This window comes from Lissotriton helveticus, chromosome 2_1 (genome assembly GCF_964261635.1).
Source record: "Lissotriton helveticus chromosome 2_1, aLisHel1.1, whole genome shotgun sequence".
In the NCBI taxonomy this organism is placed as follows: Eukaryota; Metazoa; Chordata; class Amphibia; order Caudata; family Salamandridae; genus Lissotriton; species Lissotriton helveticus.
This window is the reverse complement of record NC_136059.1, coordinates 266985315-267007982: the sequence shown is the minus strand read 5'-3', so window position 1 is coordinate 267007982 and position 22668 is coordinate 266985315.

Genomic DNA, 22668 nt, shown 5'->3' with positions numbered 1-22668 from the left:
GCAACAGTAGGGAAAGCGCTGGATAGCGGAAGGGTAAAAATTACTATTCCCACTCCAGTGAGTGCAACAGTAGGGAAAGCGCTAGATAGCGTAGGGGTAAAAATTACTATTCCCACTCCAGTGAGTGCAACGGTAGGGAAAGCGCTGGATAGCGCAGGGGTAAAAATTACTATTCCCACTCCAATGAGTGTAACAGTAGGGAAAGCGCTGGATAGCGTAGGGGAAATAATTACTATTCCCACTCCAGTGAGTGCAACAGTAGGGAAAGCGCTGGATCCCAAAACAATAAAAAACGAAACCATCAATATTTTTCATTCAATTTAATTTCCAATATTAACATAATCAATCTATAAATTCAAATACATTATTATTAACAAAGAAAATTAAATAAAATAATTACACATTATTTAACACTATAAAATCCACAACACACATCCTACAATTAATTACACAATTACATTTAATAATTACTAATTAATTAATGAAAATTAATTTATTGATTAATCAATAAAAAATTAATTACCACCTTTCACACCATTTAGACATATAAACACCAAAACACACACCAAACATTAAGTGCACAATTACAATCAATAATTACTAATTAATTAATGGTAATTAATGTAAAAATATGTAATAATTAATCAATAAAGATTTTTTATTACTTACCACCCTTCACACAATTTACACATATAAACACCACAACACACACCTAAAATTAATTAAATAATTAACCTAATTATTTATTAATTGACTAATTGAAATTAATTAACAACTAATTATTAAACTATTATTAATTAATCAATTAATACATGAATTATTCAATACAGTTTATAAAATTAAATTACTTCCCACCCTATTCCCCTATAAACTCACAACCCGCTACGGAACTGAAAACGCATAATTAAATTTAAAATAAATGAATAACTAGTAAAACATATATTAAAATGACAAACAATTCTCAATAAAACACTAAAATACATAAAATAATTAATAAATCAATATTTTTGTAAACGATATTTATTACAAAGGTATTTATGTAATCGATATTACTTACCTGTCAGTCGATATTCTTGTCAACTATATCTTTGTTGGCGGTATTTCTTCCCCACGATATTTTTGCGGCAATATTTCAGTCCCACAATATTTTTGCAGCCCTATTTCTACTCTGCACTGGTCAAACAACAATGTCCCTTGTTATTTTCTTCTGAGCAGGCACTAGCACCTACACACAACACATGAGTGCAGCTTTGTTTGTGAGCATATGAGCCTTGTCATATAGGTATGCACAGAAATGTAACATACTTAGAGAGAGAAACTTTCTGAGAGGAGATCACGGCTGTACCTGAGATGTAAAATCTCCACCTGTGTATGCCAAGTTATGGGTTCCGCTACTAATCAGAGATCTTTGTTGTATAGTCATTCGGCTTCTTTAGAAGGGATCTTAGGCTAATCTGTTTTATACTATGACAGGGCTTTTTATACTATATGGTTTACTGACTATGCTGACTGTTTTTGTTACGCATTTTGTTGTTTCCTGTCCATGTTAATGTTATGCCTTTTTCACCACCTGCTCAGCCAGTGTGTTGTGCTGTATGCTGCATCATATGTTGGAGTGATGATGTGCTTCGGAATGTTGGGTGCCTGAGAGGTAGAGTGACAGTTGAGAATGGGCTGAGCAGGAGGCAGGCTGCTCTTGGTGGGGCTGCTCTACAGAACTTAGCTACCTGGTTCACAAGATCGTATCTACATGTAACTTACTTCAATAAATCTACTTAAACTACATCCTACTTGCGTGGACCACGTTACTACACTATTTTGTCGAAGAGTTGGTGACTACCTACGTGCTACAACTGGATTTTCAGGGACCAGGCGAACAAAAGAGCACCTGAAGATGAAGCAAACAACAGAGCCTACAGAAGCAACCAACACAAAGTACAGGAGGAGGTATCCATAGGAAAGGAAAAATCCAAAGAAGACATAAGGAAGTTCTTCACAGAACAACAAAGACATCTACAAGAAAGAAAGTTGATCCTCACAGAACAGAGAAGAAGACAACAAGATACAAGTGGAAATGAGGCACAACGCAACACAGTCCCACCAGTGTCTTCCCATCAGACAGCCCCAATCTAAATGTACTGTGCTCATGGGAACAGTCAAGCCCGAACTGCCAAGCCATTTCTTCCCTGGACCGGAAACAAGCATCCTGGGACCGGTTTTGGATTCATAATCCTCATCAGCAAGGCTATCTTGAATCCAGTGGCCAAGTGAGCAAGGGACTCACGTCTGAGCATACCCTGCCACACTTAGGGCGAACAAAGCGATACAAAAGGGGTTGATGGACGGAGCGTTTGAGCAAATCAAACACTGACCCCCAGTCAACTGATCTGGGTTTAATCCATCACCATTCTTTAGCTCACTCAGCCACCCCAGTTCAGACATGGCCATATGCAAATCAAGCAAGCCGGGCTGAAGACGGCTGTAATGCCAGAAACCGGTCCTCGGAAGCTTGTTTCCGGTCCAGGGAAGGCATGGCTTGGCAGTTCGGGCTGGACTGTTCCCATGAGGCACAGGGTCAGACTGATTTGCATATAGCCATGTCTGAACTGGGGTGGCAGAGTGGGCTAAAGAACGGTGATGGATCTTTTGACTGGGTGTGAGTGTTTGATTGGTTCAGATGCTCCGTCCATCACCACCCCCTTTTGTACCGCTTTGGCCGCCATAAGTGTGGCAGGGTATGTTCAGACGTGAGTCCCTTGCTCACTTTGCCACTGGATTCAAGCAAGCCAGGCTGAAGGCGGCTGTAATGCCAGAAACCGGTCCTCGGAAGCTTGTTTCTGGTCCAGGGAAGGCATGGCTTGGCAGTTCGGGCTGGACTGTTCCCATGAGGCACAGGGTCAGACTGATTTGCATATAGCCATGTCTGAACTGGGGTGGCAGAGTGGGCTAAAGAACGGTGATGGATCTTTTGACTGGGTGTGAGTGTTTGATTGGTTCAGATGCTCCGTCCATCACCACCCCCTTTTGTACCGCTTTGGCCGCCATAAGTGTGGCAGGGTATGCTCAGACGTGAGTCCCTTGCTCACTTTGCCACTGGATTCAAGCAAGCCAGGCTGAAGACGGCTGTAATGCCAGAAACCGGTCCTCGGAAGCTTGTTTCCGGTCCAGGGAAGGCATGGCTTGGCAGTTCGGGCTGGACTGTTCACATGAGGCACAGGGTCAGACTGATTTGCATATAGCCATGTCTGAACTGGGGTGGCAGAGTGGGCTAAAGAACGGTGATGGATCAAACCCAGATCTTTTGACTGGGTGCGAGTGTTTGATTGGTTCAGATGCTCCGTCCATCACCACCCCCTTTTGTACTGTATATGTATTGAAGTGCACATGCCCTGCAATGTATGAAGGGAGTACAATCTTGAAGGTACCTCAAGGGATTCTACAGCATATTAGGGCCATAAAAAACAAAGACCACAAGTACCCTGTGGCACGTCATTGTGAGGATGTTCACAACAGCAATGTTGCAGATCTTAGCTACTTTGTGGTTGTCTCTGTGCCCAAGAACACCAGGTATGGAAATAGGGAGCTAGAATTGAGGAGGCTGGAATTTAGGTACATACTCAATTTAGTGAAGAATTGTATGAGCATCTGTAATTCAAGGTCTCAGCACATTTCCTCTATCCTTTTAACCAGCTGATAGAACCAGCAGATACACTAGACTTCGATTTTTAGAAATTTGTTTAGTATTATACTGTTTTCATATCTCGATTAAAGTACTATTGAAGGGTCAATGATACATTTTGTTTTAATGGGGAAACATCCTTTACAACAAAACTTTTACAACGCAGTGCTTTTACAACGCAGGTTTTACAAGGAAAACCATTACAACGCATTGCGCTGGGGGGCGCTCTTGGATAGGGAATAGATTTAATTTACTATCCAACACCTTCCCTAGTGTCCACGGGGACTGGAGTTGGAATAGTAAATTAAACTATTCACTATCCAGCACCCCAAAGCGCTATGCATTGTAAAGGTTTGCGTTGTAAAAACTGCGTTGTAACAGCATGCGTGGTAAAAGCATGCATTGTAACGTCATACATCCGTTTTAATGTCAAACGCACGTAAATATCCTCAATCTTGTGGATAGGTCGATGCACTTTTATGGAACAATTTTATACTCAGGAAAATAGGATTCACAACATGTTTACATTTTAGGCATAGCCGTTGATGAGTGTGTTTGGATACATTCTCTAGAATGTGCACATTGATGATTTACACATATTAAGGATGAGTACAATATGCAAATATGCAATATGGAAATTTCCCACTTGGGCGATAATACTTCATGATTTAGTGATGAATGTTGTTGTAATAGTTGCAATGAAATTTCCCACTTGGGCCTATGTATATTCTTTCATATTCTACAATTTATGTGCAATCAAGTAATTTTGATTTGTAGTCTCCATATATCGATGGAGTTTGCATGGATAGGCACAATGGATTCATTCTGCAAATCTAAAATAACGCCTATCTAGTAATGTAAATAAGGAATCATGTTTGCTGGCAATTACGGGTTTTGTTAAGTACATCAGTCATGCAGTAATGATTACTTCAAATGTTAATTTTCGGCAGGAGTGCCACGAAGTGTCTCTTCTATGTTGTTTGATGTATCGTCTTTAACAAGTCACAGTATATAAGTGTTAGACAATATGGCATCTAATCGTTTGACAATCTACGGTAATCCGGCTGAAACACGGAATGGTGTGGTCATGCCGAATTAAATGTTGGAATGCTGGATCCCGCAAAATGTTGAAGCCTGTTTTTTTATACAAGGAGCAGGCATTGGGAGAAATATTATTTGTTTTTTGTAATTTTTTTATGACTATTAATTGTTTCACAGACTGTTTAATTTTTAAAAAAGTGTGTTAAAGGAGGAAATATTTAATGTTCCACTTCTTCTGGAAAAAGTTGGATATGGAATGTTGAGGAAAACGTCACTCATGAGAGGGAAAGCCAAGTAGAGTCAAGAGAAGGTGGGTACAGGTACCTGTCCCTATCTTCTGCAATAACTTAAATAAATTATGATTTTTAAACTTCAAGGTTTGGTATCTTGTTAATTTAAAGAGTGAGTGTAAGACAAGCTAAACATGAAAATGTACATAGCACTGGTGTAAATTATAGATGATATTATGGCAAGTTTGTTAACTTACAAGTATATTTACTTAATGAGATATATATTTAATGTAACCAGAGTATAATAGCAAGTGAAACAAGAGAGATGCACAGAAAAGCAATATCACCATGTAGAAACTCTCCATAGACTATGGGGCAGATTTACTAAGGGATTGTGTTTCCATTGCATCACACAAGTTGACGTAAGCCCAACAGAAGCCTTTAAGTGAGATTTACTATGCCACGCAGAGCCAATTTGTGTGGGTCAAAATGCTACACCTTCCCAGGAGTAAAGCGTTTTTAATTCTTTCTACATGTGTTGCAAAAGCCTCAGAGAATTGGCTTTTGTACATCAAGGTGTCCTTTCCATTTAACTCTGTGCAGCACAGCAAGTTGTCTTGGTCTGTTGCGCTGCGTATAATGTTAGTAAATCTACCTCTTAGTACGAAGAAATACACCAGCTGTAGAAGATATCTTGTTATTTCTCTCTCTTTTAATCGCATTTCCCCCTGAGCGTTATCTTAGATCAAGTGTTGGTTTCATTCCTTCGGGAAAGTGGGAGGGCAAGCTGTGTGCATCACTTCTGCTGGGTCAAGAAATCACAGGTTAGTCAATCTGCCTTTACGTTTTGTAACTTGACATGTATCTGATAGTAAGTTGCTGTACATTACAACCATCTAACTGGAATGCACAGAAAGTGAATAAAGGAACAGTACTCTCGTCTTTGAAATATTGCAGTTGTTTTTACTTAAACTCTATGAATCAACAATTTGAAATATTATATGCATAGAAAGTGAATAAAAGAGTTTTACTATTTTAAATATTTGAAGTATTATAAGTCTGTGTTTTTCTAATACTAGCATTCCAAAATCTCTTTGTTCATTTCATATGTGAGGATCTCTCCACAGAAAAGGTCAACTGTTTTGGGTCATTTTTGACCATGAGTAACTTTAGAAGTGCAGTTTGTGAATTCAATAAGACGTACTCCTTTGTAGGAGGGTATCTGTCCCCAAGCCCCTCAATAGCTCTCTCTCAATAGCTCTCCCTAAAGCCCTCCCATTTAGTAGTAAGTATTTCCCATTATCCACTCACCCTCATCCCTCCCACATTTATTACTAAGGGGCCGATTCTGATTTGGGTCGGAAATCGGCCCGACCGACACCTACCTGCACCCTACGACCCGTGTAGTATGATGAAAAGCCTGTGTTTTACAACAGAGCCGTACGGAAACCAAGCCGTACAAAATTCAGCCATCAGGCCCAAAAATGGACACGAGCCGCACCGACCGAACCAAACCAGGAATGAACTCGACCGATACGTACCCGCGAAGTCCGAGCCGCACAGTACGATGCCAAACGCATAAAATCAGACCGAACTGCCCGGAGCCCAAAACCCCCAACCGACCCGGACCGAAAATGTACCTGAAGCGAGAAAGACCACAACGATAGACTCGCATGCAGCACAGAACACAATCAGCGTGAAAGACACGGAACAGCCCGCACAAGCCAACATGAGAGTCCGACTTGGTCAAAAGAACGTCTCCTACATGCCCAACTAAAACAATGCCAAAACACAAAAAAAGGACCAGTCAAGCCATGACAAAGTCAATAAATACACAAACATTTTTTTAAAAACACAGACACCCCCCAACTCCACCTATAAAAAGGCAAAACTACACTACCATGATCCTTTGCAAATACAACAGTGCAGCCAGCACAGAACACCTTGAGACACCCATCACAGACACACACACACACAACTCACCCATCACACAAACCGCACACCATCAGCACTCCTCCAAAAGCTCTCACACAAACACCTAACAAAACAGACACCCACCCACCCTCACTTGCACCCACCCTCACTTGCACCCACATCACTCCTCACTACCACCCATCACCATGCCCCCTAAGAAGAATCCACAGTTCACAGACACTGAGCTACAAATATTGGTAGATGAGATCCTCAGAGTGGAGCCACATTTGTTTGGCACATTGGTACAAAGGACCCCCATGTCACAGAAAACCAAGATGTGGGACAGAATCGTGGACAAGGTGAACGCACAAGCACCAGCGTATCGCACGAAGACCGACATCCAGAACACTTCAGGTCCTGGGAGGAGAAGGTGCGGGACATCCTACCACCAGAGGGCATCCATGGCCTACCTGACATACCAGAGCCTGGTGAGTACACAACCAACATGCCCAATATTGTGTCGCAATACACACACAGCACCGTTAAGGGGACTGTGAAACCATGCACGGAGAGCAAAGGCATAGGACACAAAAGTCAATCAGCCCAAGAAGTCTATGCCAGTCAGACAAACACAATAATGGCCACATCATAGTGAATTGTAACTGTGTCATGACATGTACAAACCTGCCTACAAATAGGGCAAGGCAGTGGCACTAATCTGAGTTAACATTGTCAGACATCCCTGCCACCACAACCAATAACTCACAGTGAAGCTGACTGACAGGAAGGTATAGTGGGTATGCTTGCGAAGTGAGTGTATACCAAAGCATGATGGTGTTGTTGTCACAGATAATGCACCCCCTCACAATTGCACCATCAACACCTCTCTGAACAATGCTCATCTCACAGGGGCACAGAAATGGGCTGCCAAGTACTCTGGGAGTGGGCTCTGTTGTGGGGAGCACAAGGCCCTGCTGAGAATTGGCCACCACCAAACAACAGAACTCCACTGTCAGCCATCTTGTCAGCACAGGTACACAGGGAAGCAGAGTCAGAAGGAGGGAAGTGAGGGGATGCTGGGAAGGGGGAGTAGCCCAGAGCATGGTGGGAGTTGCTGTGACTCACAAACCTCAGCCACCTACATGGCCCAGCAAGCTCACTCTGCACCATGCTCACCTCACAGGGGGTGCAAATTGGCTGGCAGGTACCCTGGGACTAGGCTCTGTTGTGGGGAGCACAATGCCCTGCTGGGAATTGGCCACCACCAAACACCAGGATTCCACTGTCAACCATCTTGCCATTGCTTCCACACCCCCTCACAGGGAAGCAGAGTCAGAAGTAGGGATGTGAGGGCATGCTGGGAAGGGGGGTGTAGCCCAGAGCATGCTGGGAGTTGCAATCACTCACAAACCTCAGCCACCTACATGGCCCAGCAAGATCACACTGCACCATGCTCATCTCACAGGGGGTGAAAATGGACTGGCAGGTACCCTGGGACTGGGCTCTGTTGTGGGGAGCACAAGGCCCTGCTGGGAATTGGCCACCACCAAACACCAGACATCCACTGACAGCCATCTTGCCATTGCTGCCACACACCCTCACAGGGAAGAAGTCAGAAGGGGGAAAGTGAGGGCATGCTGGGAAGAGGGGTGTAGCCCAGAGCATGCTGGGAGTTGCAGTCACTCACAAACCTCCACCACCTACATGGCCCAGCAAGATCACACTGAACCATGCTCACCTCACAGGGAGTGGAAATGGACTGACAAGATGTCTGACACTGGGTCCTGTTGTGGGGAGCACAGTGCCCTGCTGGGAACTGTGCACCAACAAACACCAGGACTGCACTGTCAGCCATCTTGTCAGCACAGGCACACCCCCTCACAGGGAAGCAGAGTCAGAAGGTGGGAAATGAGGGCATGCTGGGAAGGGGGGTGTAGCCCAGAGCATGCTGGGAGTTGCAGTCACTCACAATCCTCAGTCACCTACTTGGCCCCGCAAGCCCACACTGCACCATGCTCACCTCAGAGGGGGTGGAAATGGGCTGGCAAGTACTCTGGGACTGGGCTCTGTTATGGGGAGCGCAAGGCCCTGCTGGGAATTGGCTACCAACAAACAACAGAACTCCACTGTCAGCCATCTTGTCAGCACAGGCACACACCCTCACAGGGAAGCTAAGTCTAATGTCAACAGGGATCTCACCCCTGTGTCAGCCACCTGCTGGCCCTTGAGTAACAATGACCATGTACATGGAAATCCATACATGAGCTGAGTATGTGCACACATCAACATGCACATAGAAAGGCTTCATGTTGGCAGGACAATGCGCTACCACAACATCAACATCTGTCTGTGACGACTGAAGACAATGAAGTGTTCAGGCATGCATCCTGTTGTAAATGTTATGTATATAAAACACTCTTACAAAGCTCAAGGAGGGGTGAATGGTCTACTCTTCCTGTGCAACCTGGTTGAAAACTGATTGTGTTGCCTCCATTGAAAGCCATGCATATGTACACGTGTAGTGCGTGACATCATGTTTTTCTGCATTAGTGTACTGTAGTGTAGCAGCAGCATCATTGACTCCCCCTTGTTGCAAATATGCTGTGCCCCCAGCTGGAGGTAACTTGGCTGGTTCGCCAGTAGTGCCCAGAGGAGAAAACTGAGAGTGTGTGTTTGTGCTCAAGTGCTGTGAGTCAAAAACACACACAACACCCAAAGGCAAAGGAAAAATGCTGAACATTGTGATGTATGAAGTTACAAACAAAGGTGTTGTGTCTGGATCCAGCTACTCATCCACCACACCAGGGTTGGTCACTGTTGGTCAACATGTAGCAGCCCCATGTGATCCTAGACCTAATATCTCCTCTGGACACTACTGGGAAAGCAGCCAGTCTACCTCCAGGTGGAGGCACATCATATTTGCAGTAAAGGTGAACCAAAGTAAATGCAGCTACAGTACACTGAGGCGGCAATCCAAGTAGCACGGCCCCATTCCTGTATACGTATGGGAGGGAATTTATTAAGGAATAAAATCATGTACATATCATGGCTGCACAGGATGAGTGATCCACTGCCCCCTCCTTCATTTTTAGTTCTACCCATTGCAAGATGAATGTATCAGTACCTCTTCCCCCCTCCCTGTTGCAATATACATAGGTCAACCCTTGATGTCTGTGGTAACATAAATGACAATGTCTGTCTCTTCCAAACACAGGTGCCACTAAGGGTTTCAGCACCAAGTGAGGAAGAGTCCCTGGCCCAGACTCTGGTGGAGGATGAGCTCTCTGGTGTCGATCTGGCTCTGTCCTCTTCGGATGACGACAATCAACCTGGAACCACCGGTGTGAGTCATCAGGCAGCCCCACCATCAGAAACACCTGCAGGCCCTGCAGCCATGTCAACACTATCTGCCCACAGACCTAACTGCCCCGCCAACATGGACCGACCTAGGAGACCAAGTTCAAGCAGCACAGGGGCCCCGGCCACCCAGGATGCTACCAACGATGACACCAGTGGCAACAGCCAAGGGGTCCCCGGGTCAACTGTGCCTGCCACCATAGGTACAGCCCGTGTGTCTTGGGGTGGTGGGAGTGGTGTTAGACCGATGACACGATCTGCAGAGGGGCCTGGACTGCCTGATGACCCCCAACTGGTACGCATCATAGATGCGTACCAGGATAGCACCGGAGGATTTAGCCAGGTAGTGGGGGTCCTCAAGGACATGCAACAGGAGCAGACTGCCCATCATGCCCGCATGGAGGCCAAGTGGGACAATCTCACGGTGGTGCATATGGACATATTGACCTGTCTCCGCCAGATCAGCACAAATATGTCCACACCTCCCTTTATGCCCAGAACATCTCAGGCAACAACATCTGCTAATGCCACAGGGAGGGAGGATGAATCTGTTGGACACTCCGATGGACCATCGGGGCCTGCTCCTGAGGATCCCCCACAGAAGAAGAGGAGGGGTCGTCCGAAGAAGGACAAATTAGCCACAGTTGTCCCTGCACATCCCCCAGGAACCCAGAACCTGTTTTGGATGTTGCAAATCGTTCACCTTGTTGCACATGACACAGGTCCCCATCATGACATGGAGGGTCCATGTTGTACCAATGTAGAACCTGAATGTGGACCTCACTCTGGACATTTCATCTACCAATACTTCTAACTCATGTATGAACTGTGGATTCTAAACCTCATGTACAGCACTATCTTCACACATGTATGTAAATAAAATCACCATTACACTATACTTGCCTATGTTGTGATTCAAACTTGGTATGTGTCATGGAGATGATGAAATGCTGAAGCACACAGTGCATGCTGACTACTACAGCAATGTCATTACCGTTATGTGACTCATGTTGATGTGACACCTATGAGGGAGACACACCAATAGGGCTCCACAACACATACTCACCATGGGCATGTGACACATTGCCTACAAAGATGGTTGCCAGATATACGGTGTAATGCACAGATACCACACCTTTCCACAGTCACTCCCAACAAGCCCACAGGTGAGGTTACCAAATGTCAGTCAGATGTGTGAAGAAAGACAACACACATTACGAAGTGAAGCACAGGTACATTACAAATCAGAAACAAGTTTATTACACAACAGTTTCAAGGTGAATCCACATGACAGTGGGCACATGGTCAACAACTGTTGTCATATGGCGCTGTAAGGGTGAATTCTGGTTGTTGGTGTCAGACTTGCCCCAGCAACTGGCAAAGAACCTTGGGAAGGACAGAAATGAGACACAGTCAGAAGCACACCAGAACAGGTAGGAAATGCAATAAACATGTCACAAGAAACCTACACAGTAACAACTTAGCATGTTCACACCATTGTGGACTACAGACCATCGGACCGGACACATCACAGCACGCTTCTGGTCAAGTACCACTCGGACAAACACAAACAGCAACTGAGCTGCACTAACACATCACAGTCTCACTCAGGACATTGACATGACAACGCTGTCAACTCACCTTCAGCTGAAGAAGTTGTTGATGAGCTGTGTGCGGACGTCAGCCTCATCATCATCACTGGCCTCGTGGCCCAGGCCAGGATTCTCCACAGGTGGTGGATGTTGGTCTTCATCGTCCTGGATGAGAGGCACCTCCTTCCTTACTGCCATGTTGTGGAGCCTGCAGCAGACAATTATGACTTTGCAGACCTTTGCAGGCTCATATGGGAGTGCCCCTCCGGTCTTATCCAGGCAGCGGAAGCGGCTCTTCAGGAGTCCAAAGGTACGCTCGATGACTGGCCTGGTTCTGCCATGCGCCCGATTGTATCGCATTTCAAATGGTGTCACAGGGTTCCTCAGGGGTGTCAGCAACCAAGGCATGTTGAGGTATCCAGAGTCACCTACATACAAATAATCACACATTAGTTGATTATTGTAAGGTGGTGGGAGACAACATTGCAAAACACACACAACGTTAAACAGTACACACCAACAAGCCAGGCACGCTGGTTTGGCATCTATGACATCATCACCGGGATGCAACTCCTCCTCAAGATGTAGGCATCGTGGGCAGAACCAGGGAACCGTACACACACATATGAAACCACCATGCCCGCCAGACATACCACCAGAGCATTTATTGAGTGGTAATGTTTGCGATTGCGGTAGGTCTGTTCTTGTGCCCGTGGTGGTATCAGGGCCACATGCGTGCCACCGATTGAGCCATTCACATTTGGCATCCTCCCCACTCCATCCTTGATCCCTGCGAGTTCCCCTGGTGTTGGAAACTTGATGTATGAGTCAAGGTGGTGCAACATTCCCTCCAACACATCCCGTAGCACACGCCTGAACATTGTCTGTGACATACCACCAACACTAGCCACAGTGTGTTGGAAGGTACAGGTGGCAAAGAAGTGCAGGGCTGCCATTACCTTCACTTTGATGTCAGTGCTGTCGGGTATGTGCGGCCAGGTAGCAGATGTGGTGCCAACTGCTCCGCCAACTCATCAATCAAGCTCCTGGTGAAGCGGTACCGACGGATGCTGTCGCGTTCCATCATGGTCTCGAGGTCCGGGAATGGTCTATGGACTAGTGGCGCCCTGCAGTACAGAGATGGGTAAAGTAACATTATACATTCAGCTACCCATGTAGCACTCACCTTGCAGAAAATCCCATTATACATCATAGCAATTCACAATTAACTAAGGTGCGTGCTTTCTTGTTATGGACACATATTTCACCTTCATGCCCATCATCTCACACATCATTGACACATGTGTGCATGAGTTCCCTGTGGCGCAATGGCAAATCATTGGGCTGTGGCACAGTTCCCATGGACTGCTGTCACATTACAAACACACAACACAGTGACAAATGATGACAGATGTTTCACAGGCATCACAACTCCAGGTCAGGGAGATAGCCATGGCCCTGTATTGCCACATGTGCACTGGAATGCCTTGTTGTATCATGGACATCCCACAAACAATCATGAGTTCCCCAGTTAGTGGGCCCTGTGGTCCCTTCAGGCCATACATGGGTGCCCCTTAGACACACACAGCATGAAATAGCATCCACAAGGCACATGGTGGACCCTGTCTCACATTGGGACCAGGGAAACACAAACATCAGAGACACAGCATGCACACAGACTTTGTAGATTGATCATGAATGTAGCCATGGCTCTGTCTGTGACATACATGGCATGTAACCCTCTACTCATGTTGTATGTGACAGGTCATACACATCTCCAAACTGGTACTGTGCCCATGACTCATGCCCATAAGCCAACACTTTGAAATTACATTTGTGAGGTGCACCACACCAAAAGTAATCTGTCCCCATGAACTCATGCCCAGCCTGGGAGTGGGTTGACCTAAGTGCCATTAAAGGATAGAAATGTTGCCCCCCCATAAACACACAGGTGATACAGCCTTACATGCCATGGGATGCAGTGTGGGACATGCGTTGAACGTGTGGCCATGGCACTTAAATCAGTGTTTAAACCATCTGCAAGTCACACCAATGTGATCTGACGTGGCTGACTTGTGTGCAGACGCACCGTACATGCATGGACCGAGTTGTGCACACACCTGCATCGGATCATTACAGTCACTCGCATCGGATCACATTGATGTCAATGGGCAATACGTGCACACGGCTCAGTTCATGCATGTTGGATGTGTATGCAATCTGACCCGACGCGGGTGAGTCGTGACCCGACGTGGCTGAGTCATAAGCAGACGCGTCATACAGGCATGGACCGAGCTGTGCGCAAGCATAGCCCATAGATTCGTATCCAGACGGATGCGTCTTTTTAAAAAAAGAATTAACCGCGTCGGATAGTCAGTTTACCAAGCCGTGCGCACTCATTGGCAATGGGCTGTCATGGAGACGGACGTAAATTAACACGCAAATTAAAAAAAGGCTCGAGTCGTGCGCTGGAAATACAGTTGTATGTATACAACAATGTTGCAATCCTAGGGCGTCCTGAAGGGGAGTGTTTTGAACGATGCGGAAGACGTGTAGGAGTCTTTCATTTTCATGGATTGGACAGATTCACAGAATGCCACCGTGTCTGGCCTATCAGTGAGGGGCAATGTCACAGAATATGCCTCTGCAGCACAGATTTAGGGCTGCCAGGCCCCCAGCGACCTCACTTGCCTGCACTACATGCTAGAAGACCACTTTCCACAATCCACTGCTGCTGCTGTCTGTGCTTCCTCTGGATCCTGCAATGGCATGTACTTTGGTGTAAGGGTGAGAGGGCCCCAGCATTCACTGAGGAGGAGAACCAGGCCCTGCTGGATGGGGTCCTCCCAGAGTACAGCAAGCTGTATGGGACACCAGGGGAGCAGGTGATGGTCTGACTAAAAGTAATGGAAGTGTGCACAGCAGTGTCAGGCATATGCACTGAGTACTTTCAGCTACCTATTCATGTGGGTACCTGTGTTGAACAGGTGTCTTGCTGCAGTAGTGCAGTAGTGCTGGACTTACAGTCCTAGCCAATGTTACCATGGCAGACCTGCAGCAAAAATGCACATTTCTATGGGCGCACTACCTGTGTACCTCTTTTGGCTTTGTGATGACTACATGTATGTTCAACTGTATGCAGCTCAATTATGTGGCATGTGTGGAAATGTCCTCTTCACTTTGTCATCCTCACAGGTTGATGCCCACCAGAAGCAGGAAATCTGGCTGACCATCGCCCAGGCAGTCAGATCAGTGGGGGTCTGCAAGCGCCCGATCCGCAACTGCCAGAAGAAGTGGCAGGACCTACGTGGCTGGACCCGGAGGATCGCAAGGGTCCAGCTGAAGCTGTCACCTCCTCGCCATAGGGGCGGACACCGGACCCTGAACCCCCACATGCTCCGGATTCTGCCAGTGGTCTTCCTGGACCTGGATGGGCAACTGAAGGCCAGATAGCAGCAAGGAGGGGGTAAGTCCATGTCTGATCTGTGAACATGTCTGACATGCTATGTGCAGTGTTGTGGCCTGGTCATACTCCCACATTACGTTGGTCTTGGAGTCCAGGACTTGTGTCCCTCTATTGTGTAAGTCACACTCCTCACTTGATCCACAGTTGTGGCCCCTACAGTCTGTGACTATTTTCAACTTGGGCTCTGTGTCCCTTAAATGAGCTTTGCTGATGGTCCTGCACAGCATATGTTACTGTGACTCTGATGTGTGCATCGTGGGTGGGTCTCTTCTTTGCACTATGCTTGGTCATGACATGTGTTCTGTGCGTGCCTTTCATATGTGTTCAAATTGCAGGTCTGAGTCACAACATGTGTGTGGGGTACTTAAAAAATACCCATGCAGCAGGTGAGTCCATGTAGTGTCCACAGGGATATGTAGAGGAAGTATGTCACACTGGCCAGGACACCTGCCCACTGTCCATGCCAATACACTGTATTTGGTTTACCTGCTCTGTCATGCCCACTCCAAAGCATAGTGAGTCTCTGTACTCACACTCACATGTATGGACCTACTGGTTGTGGTTCCTGAAATGTGCCATCAGGTGTCTGACACAATATCATTGTAGTGTGGCTTCCTATTTTGTGACAACTGGTGTGTTGAGGATTTTAGTGTGAGCAGGACATCTGAGTTACGACAGTGGGGATGATACCTGTAAAACATATAGGGGCGTGGTCAGTTGAATGAGCACAACGTTGTATGCAAGAGTGACTTTCACGCAGCTGTGTGTAATTGTCAGCAGACTGTGCGGTGCTCATGTTCAGGTAGTTGTGTTTGCAGTCACTCATATGTCAGATTTAACTGATGTAGGATCATCATAGTCCAAGAACAGTGTGAGGCACGGGACAGACTGGTGCACTTGTCAGCTGCAGAGTTTGGTATGGGCATGACCTATGAATGTGACGCAGTGCAGACTGATGTTTTTTGGATGCATTGCCCCATGACATGTGACAGTGAAGACTGACTTACCATGCATGTGTGTGCCAGGGCATTGACTTGCTAAGAGGGATCCTACATTGGAGTCTGAGGTGCTCCATGCACCCCATTGTGTCATTTAGTATCAGGACGTTAGGACATCATTGTGTGTTGTGCTACTAGGCATCACAAGATTGTGAAATGTGAGTGTGGGCATACATTCATCCAGACACCTGTACTGAGTGATTGGCATTTGATGTGATGTATGTTAATGGTGATGTACTTCTACATGGTCATTAGCATGTACAGCAACTGTGTATGTGGTGTATGTGTGCACTTTGGGGTATTGACAGCCAGCATGCAACAGACATATGGGTACCTGTCCAGGAGGGATATGGGTGCCAAAGTAGATGTTCAGATTGGGTATTGACCTGTGTACGCCTGAGTGTGCATTTTTAGTAAATGACAGCTAAGGATGCCAGTGCATGACCGGTAATGTTGGATATTGACAGTGTTGTGTGCAGTCAGTGCAGGAAACTAATGTGGTTCTTCTTTTCCTACTTATATGCAGATACATCCACGGGCACAGGAGACAGCGCCACGGACCAGGATGAGACACAGAGCCAGCCCGGGCCAGCAACTGAGGAGTAGGAGGGACCCAGTGGCACGGAGGGTGAGGGGAGCCACACCGAGGAGTCCTCAGCACCTTCCACCTCAGCTGAGGACCACAGCAGCTCGGAGGATGACTCCCTTGTAGGGGCGGGTGTCAGCAGCCAGGCAACAACGGAGGGTCAGGCTGTCCCCGCCACCACCATCACGACCACTACGACCACCACCACCCTCCCCTCGGCACCCATCCCAGAGGTCCGTGGCAGCTCATGTGTTCGGGAGCATGTCTCCTTCGTGCCAGGCACTGTACCTCCTACCCCTGTGTCCTCTGCTGCCCTGTGTGTGGAGGCTGCGGACATACTTAAACAGATCCATGTAGGGCAGACATCAATGCTGAGTGTCCTCCATGCACACACCGGTCTGTTGACACAACTGGTGTCGTTCATGGGGGGCATCTCATCTTGCATGTCTGCTCTACAGAGGACCAATCAGTCCATGGCCTCCTCAGTGATGGCAGCAGTATCCCTCCTCCAGCATTCCCTGACCCCTTCAGCCTCAGCCCAAACAACTCCTCCAAGCACCCTACCTGTCCCCAGCACACACGCACCTGCACGGTCACCCAAACACACAGACAGCACACATTCACCCACACATAAGTCTAAACGTGCACGCAAGCAAAGTCAGGGGACTGACACCACACCCACACAGGGGATGGGTCTCAGACACACACAGGCATCCACAAGCACTCCGCAGTCCTCCGATCCCTCTCCCTCAAAGAGCCCTTCCCTTGCCTCACCTGCAACCCCATCTCCTAAAAAGCTCTTCCTGTGTGACCTAGGCCTTTTCCCCTCCGATCCAGCAGATCCTGACTACAGGGGGAAGGGGAAGTCACCACACACAGAGAAGAGTGCCCTCACACCCGGACACCCTCCCCCAAGCGCAGGCAGAGTGAGGCCCCTACCCGCAAGTCACCCCGTAGCCGGAAGAGCAAGACCCCATCCCCCAGGTCCACTGCACACTCTACTTCCTCCATCCCCCAGGTCAGCACACCACAGGTTCCCCTGCCACACCCTGTACCAGGTTCCCCCACCCACAGATACATCATCTCCAAAATGATCAGGCCCCCCCCCTGCCACTTGCTCTTCCACTGGCACCACCAACAGTCTGTCTGTAGCTGCAACTACTGTGGGGAGCGTGTCACCCCCAGCTGTCCTGCCAACCCCACCTGCACCCTTTTCCACTCCCATGGGGTTAGGCACTGCAGTGGAGTCCACGCCCACTCAGTCTGACATGGGCACTGCAGTGGGGACCATGTCCACTACACCTGACCTGCCGACTGCAGTGGTTCCAGTACCCACCACTTCAGACTTGTGCACCACAGTTGTGACGGCACAACCCATGTCAGACCCTCCACTGCAGTTGCCACTGACTCTCCTGCAGCCAGCACCCCTTCCCAAACTCCTTCTGAGCCCTGATCCTGTCCCTCCGGTGCCTGGCCTGCCCAATGTATGCCCCTCAGAGTGGATGTCTCTCAGTCCTTATCAGTGCAGGCAAGCAATGGGTGACAGGTGTCACTGACACCATCATTGGACTTTTGATTTTCTACTGGCCATTGGACTACATTTATTTATTTATTTTGCCTTCCAGATGACAGATTACTGAATAAAGCATTTTTGTTATCCTTGTGCATTTGATTTAGTTGTAGATTTTGTTGCTGCTGTTTACCCTGACCTTGGTGTGAATATGCAGGATTTACAAATCTCTGTGACTGAGGTGTTGATGTGGTGTACTCCACGTGGGCCATGAGATGAGTTTTATGTTCAAGTTGGTATCCATGTCATCCTTTGCAGCTGAGTGGGGGTGTCATGATTGACTATTTGGGCACAGGGATGGTAACATTTCTTTGGCATGGCCAGATCTGTGGCTTGCACCCATGCACATATGATGTGCTTCACAATTTCCAATGTGACACTTTCCCTGACTGGTGTGCCATCTACACTGTACATGCAGGTGTGGACATCATTGGTGTAGAGTCAACTGTGTTCTCTGTGCAACTTGGTAGACATATGTTTTGTCTATGTGCAGGTGACTTAAGGGGCAATACCGTACCCATGTGTATGTCACCATTGCCTACATTGGGTGGTAGATGGATGTTGGCTGTACAGGTGTGGTCCTGACATGCACAGGAATCATACATACTGTTTGTCAAGTGCTGCTATTTCCATGATTACACCTACCTTGTGGTCACTGTGATGATGGCTGATGTTCACCCTTTGCCATAATGCTCTACTTTAGCTGCACTTTGTGTCCACACATTTTACATTGGATGTACACACTGATGGGGTGTTTTCACACATTGGCCCAGTGCTATTTCAAAGCTTGACTTGTGTAGCCCACTCTCTGGTTTACTTCACACATGTGATGGTAGTTACTTTGTGTGTCATGAATCAGAATCACTGGTGGGGCTATTTGACAAGCACTACACACTGTTGGCATGATGTTGTTGTGGAATGTATTTGGCTGACATGCCTGTGGCTGATGTTTGATGGATGTGTGTGACATCATCCTTCCTATGGGTGGGGTGGCATCAGTGATAGGCAACATGCCCCTATGGGTGGAGTGGCATCAATGATAGGCAACATAACACATATGGGTGGGGTGGCATCAGTGATAGGCAACATAACACATATGGGTGGGGTGGCATCAGTGATAGACAACATGATAAATATGGGTGGGGTGGCATCAGTGATAGGCAATATGCCCCTATGGGTGGGGTGGGATCAGTGATAGACAACATAACACATACGGGTGGGGTGGCATCAGTGATAGGCAACATAACACATATGGGTGGGGTGGCATCAGTGATAGGCAACATACCCCTATCACCACCCCCTTTTTGTAATTATTTTGGCCACCATGAGTGTGGAAGGGTATGCTCAGACATGAGTCTCTTGCTCATTGCACCATCAGGATTCAAGCAAGCCGGGCCGAAGACGGCTGTAATGCCAGAAACCGGTCCCCGGAAGCTTGTTTCCTTTCCATTGAAGAATTGGCTTGGTAGTTTGGTCTGCCCTGTTCCCATGATGCACTGGGCCAGGGACAGACTAATTTGCATATAGCCAGGTTCTGAACTGGGATGGTGCAGTGAGCTAAAAAACGGTGATGGATCAAGCCCTGATCTGTTGACTGGGTAGGAGTGTTCTGATTAACTCAGATACTCTGTCCATCACCACCCCCTTTTTGGAATTATTTTGGCCACCATGAGTGTGGAAGGGTATGCTCAGACATGAGTCCCTTGCTCATTGCACCATCAGGATTCAAGCAAGCCGGGCCGAAGACGGCTGTAATGCCAGAAACCGGTCCCCGGAAGCTTGTTTCCTTTCCATTGAAGAATTGGCTTGGTAGTTTGGTCTGCCCTGTTCCCATGATGCACTGGGCCAGGGACAGACTAAATTGCATATAGCCGGGTTCTGAACTGGGATGGTGCAGTGAGCTAAAAAACGGTGATGGATCAAGCCCTGATCTGTTGACTGGGTAGGAGTGTTCTGATTAACTCAGATACTCTGTCCATCACCACCCCCTTTTTGTAATTATTTTGGCCACCATGAGTGTGGAAGGGTATGCTCAGACATGAGTCCCTTGCTCATTGCACCATCAGGATTCAAGCAAGCCGGGCCGAAGACGGCTGTAATGTCAGAAACCGGTCCCCGGAAGCTTGTTTCCTTTCCATTGAAGAATTGGCTTGGTAGTTTGGTCTGCCCTGTTCCCATGATGCACTGGGCCAGGGACAGACTAATTTGCATATAGCCAGGTTTTGAACTGGGATGGTGCAGTGAGCTAAAAAACGGTGATGGATCAAGCCCTGATCTGTTGACTGGGTAGGAGTGTTCTGATTAACTCAGATACTCTGTCCATCACCATCCCCTTTTTGTAATTATTTTGGCCACCATGAGTGTGGAAGGGTATGCTCAGACATGAGTCCCTTGCTCATTGCACCATCAGGATTCAAGCAAGCTGGGCCGAAGACGGCTGTAATGCCAGAAACCGGTCCCCAGAAGCTTGTTTCCTTTCCATTGAAGAATTGGCTTGGTAGTTTGGTCTGCCCTGTTCCCATGATGCACTGGGCCAGGGACAGACTAATTTGCATATAGCCAGGTTCTGAACTGGGATGGTGCAGTGAGCTAAAAAACGGTGATGATCAAGCCCTGATCTGTTGACTGGGTAGGAGTGTTCTGATTAACTCAGATACTCTGTCCATCACCACCCCCTTTTTGTAATTATTTTGGCCACCATGAGTGTGGAAGGGTATGCTCAGACATGAGTCCCTTGCTCATTGCACCATCAGGATTCAAGCAAGCTGGGCCGAAGACGGCTGTAATGCCAGAAACCGGTCCCCGGAAGCTTGTTTCCTTTCCATTGAAGAATTGGCTTGGTAGTTTGGTCTGCCCTGTTCCCATGATGCACTGGGCCAGGGACAGACTAATTTGCATATAGCCAGGTTCTGAACTGGGATGGTGCAGTGAGCTAAAAAACGGTGATGGATCAAGCCCTGATCTGTTGACTGGGTAGGAGTGTTCTGATTAACTCAGATACTCTGTCCATCACCACCCCCTTTTTTACGGTTCCCTGGCTCATTGCACCATCAGGATTCAAGCAAGCCGGGCCGAAGACGGCTGTAATGCCAGAAACCGGTCCCCGGAAGCTTGTTTCCTTTCCATTGAAGAATTGGCTTGGTAGTTTGGTCTGCCCTGTTCCCATGATGCACTGGGCCAGGGACAGACTAATTTGCATATAGCCAGGTTCTGAACTGGGATGGTGCAGTGAGCTAAAAAACGGTGATGGATCAAGCCCTGATCTGTTGACTGGGTAGGAGTGTTCTGATTAACTCAGATACTCTGTCCATCACCACCCCCTTTTTGTAATTATTTTGGCCACCATGAGTGTGGAAGGGTATGCTCAGACATGAGTCCCTTGCTCATTGCACCATCAGGATTCAAGCAAGCCGGGCCGAAGACGGCTGTAATGCCAGAAACCGGTCCCCGGAAGCTTGTTTCCTTTCCATTGAAGAATTGGCTTGGTAGTTTGGTCTGCCCTGTTCCCATGATGCACTGGGCCAGGGACAGACTCATTTGCATATAGCCAGGTTCTGAACTGGGATGGTGCAGTGAGCTAAAAAACGGTGATGGATCAAGCCCTGATCTGTTGACTGGGTAGGAGTGTTCTGATTAACTCAGATACTCTGTCCATCACCACCCCCTTTTTGTAATTATTTTGGCCACCATGAGTGTGGAAGGGTATGCTCAGACATGAGTCCCTTGCTCATTGCACCATCAGGATTCAAGCAAGCCGGGCCGAAGACGGCTGTAATGCCAGAAACCGGTCCCCGGAAGCTTGTTTCCTTTCCATTGAAGAATTGGCTTGGTAGTTTGGTCTGCCCTGTTCCCATGATGCACTGGGCCAGGGACAGACTCATTTGCATATAGCCAGGTTCTGAACTGGGATGGTGCAGTGAGCTAAAAAACGGTGATGGATCAAGCCCTGATCTGTTGACTGGGTAGGAGTGTTCTGATTAACTCAGATACTCTGTCCATCACCACCCCCTTTTTGTAATTCCTATGGGTGGAGTGGCATCAATGATAGGCAACATAACACATATGGATGGGGTGGCATCAGTGATAGGCAACATAACACATATGGGTGGGGTGGCATCAGTGATAGACAACATGATAAATATGGGTGGGGTGGCATCAGTGATAGGCAATATGCCCCTATGGGTGGGGTGGGATCAGTGATAGACAACATAACACATACGGGTGGGGTGGCATCA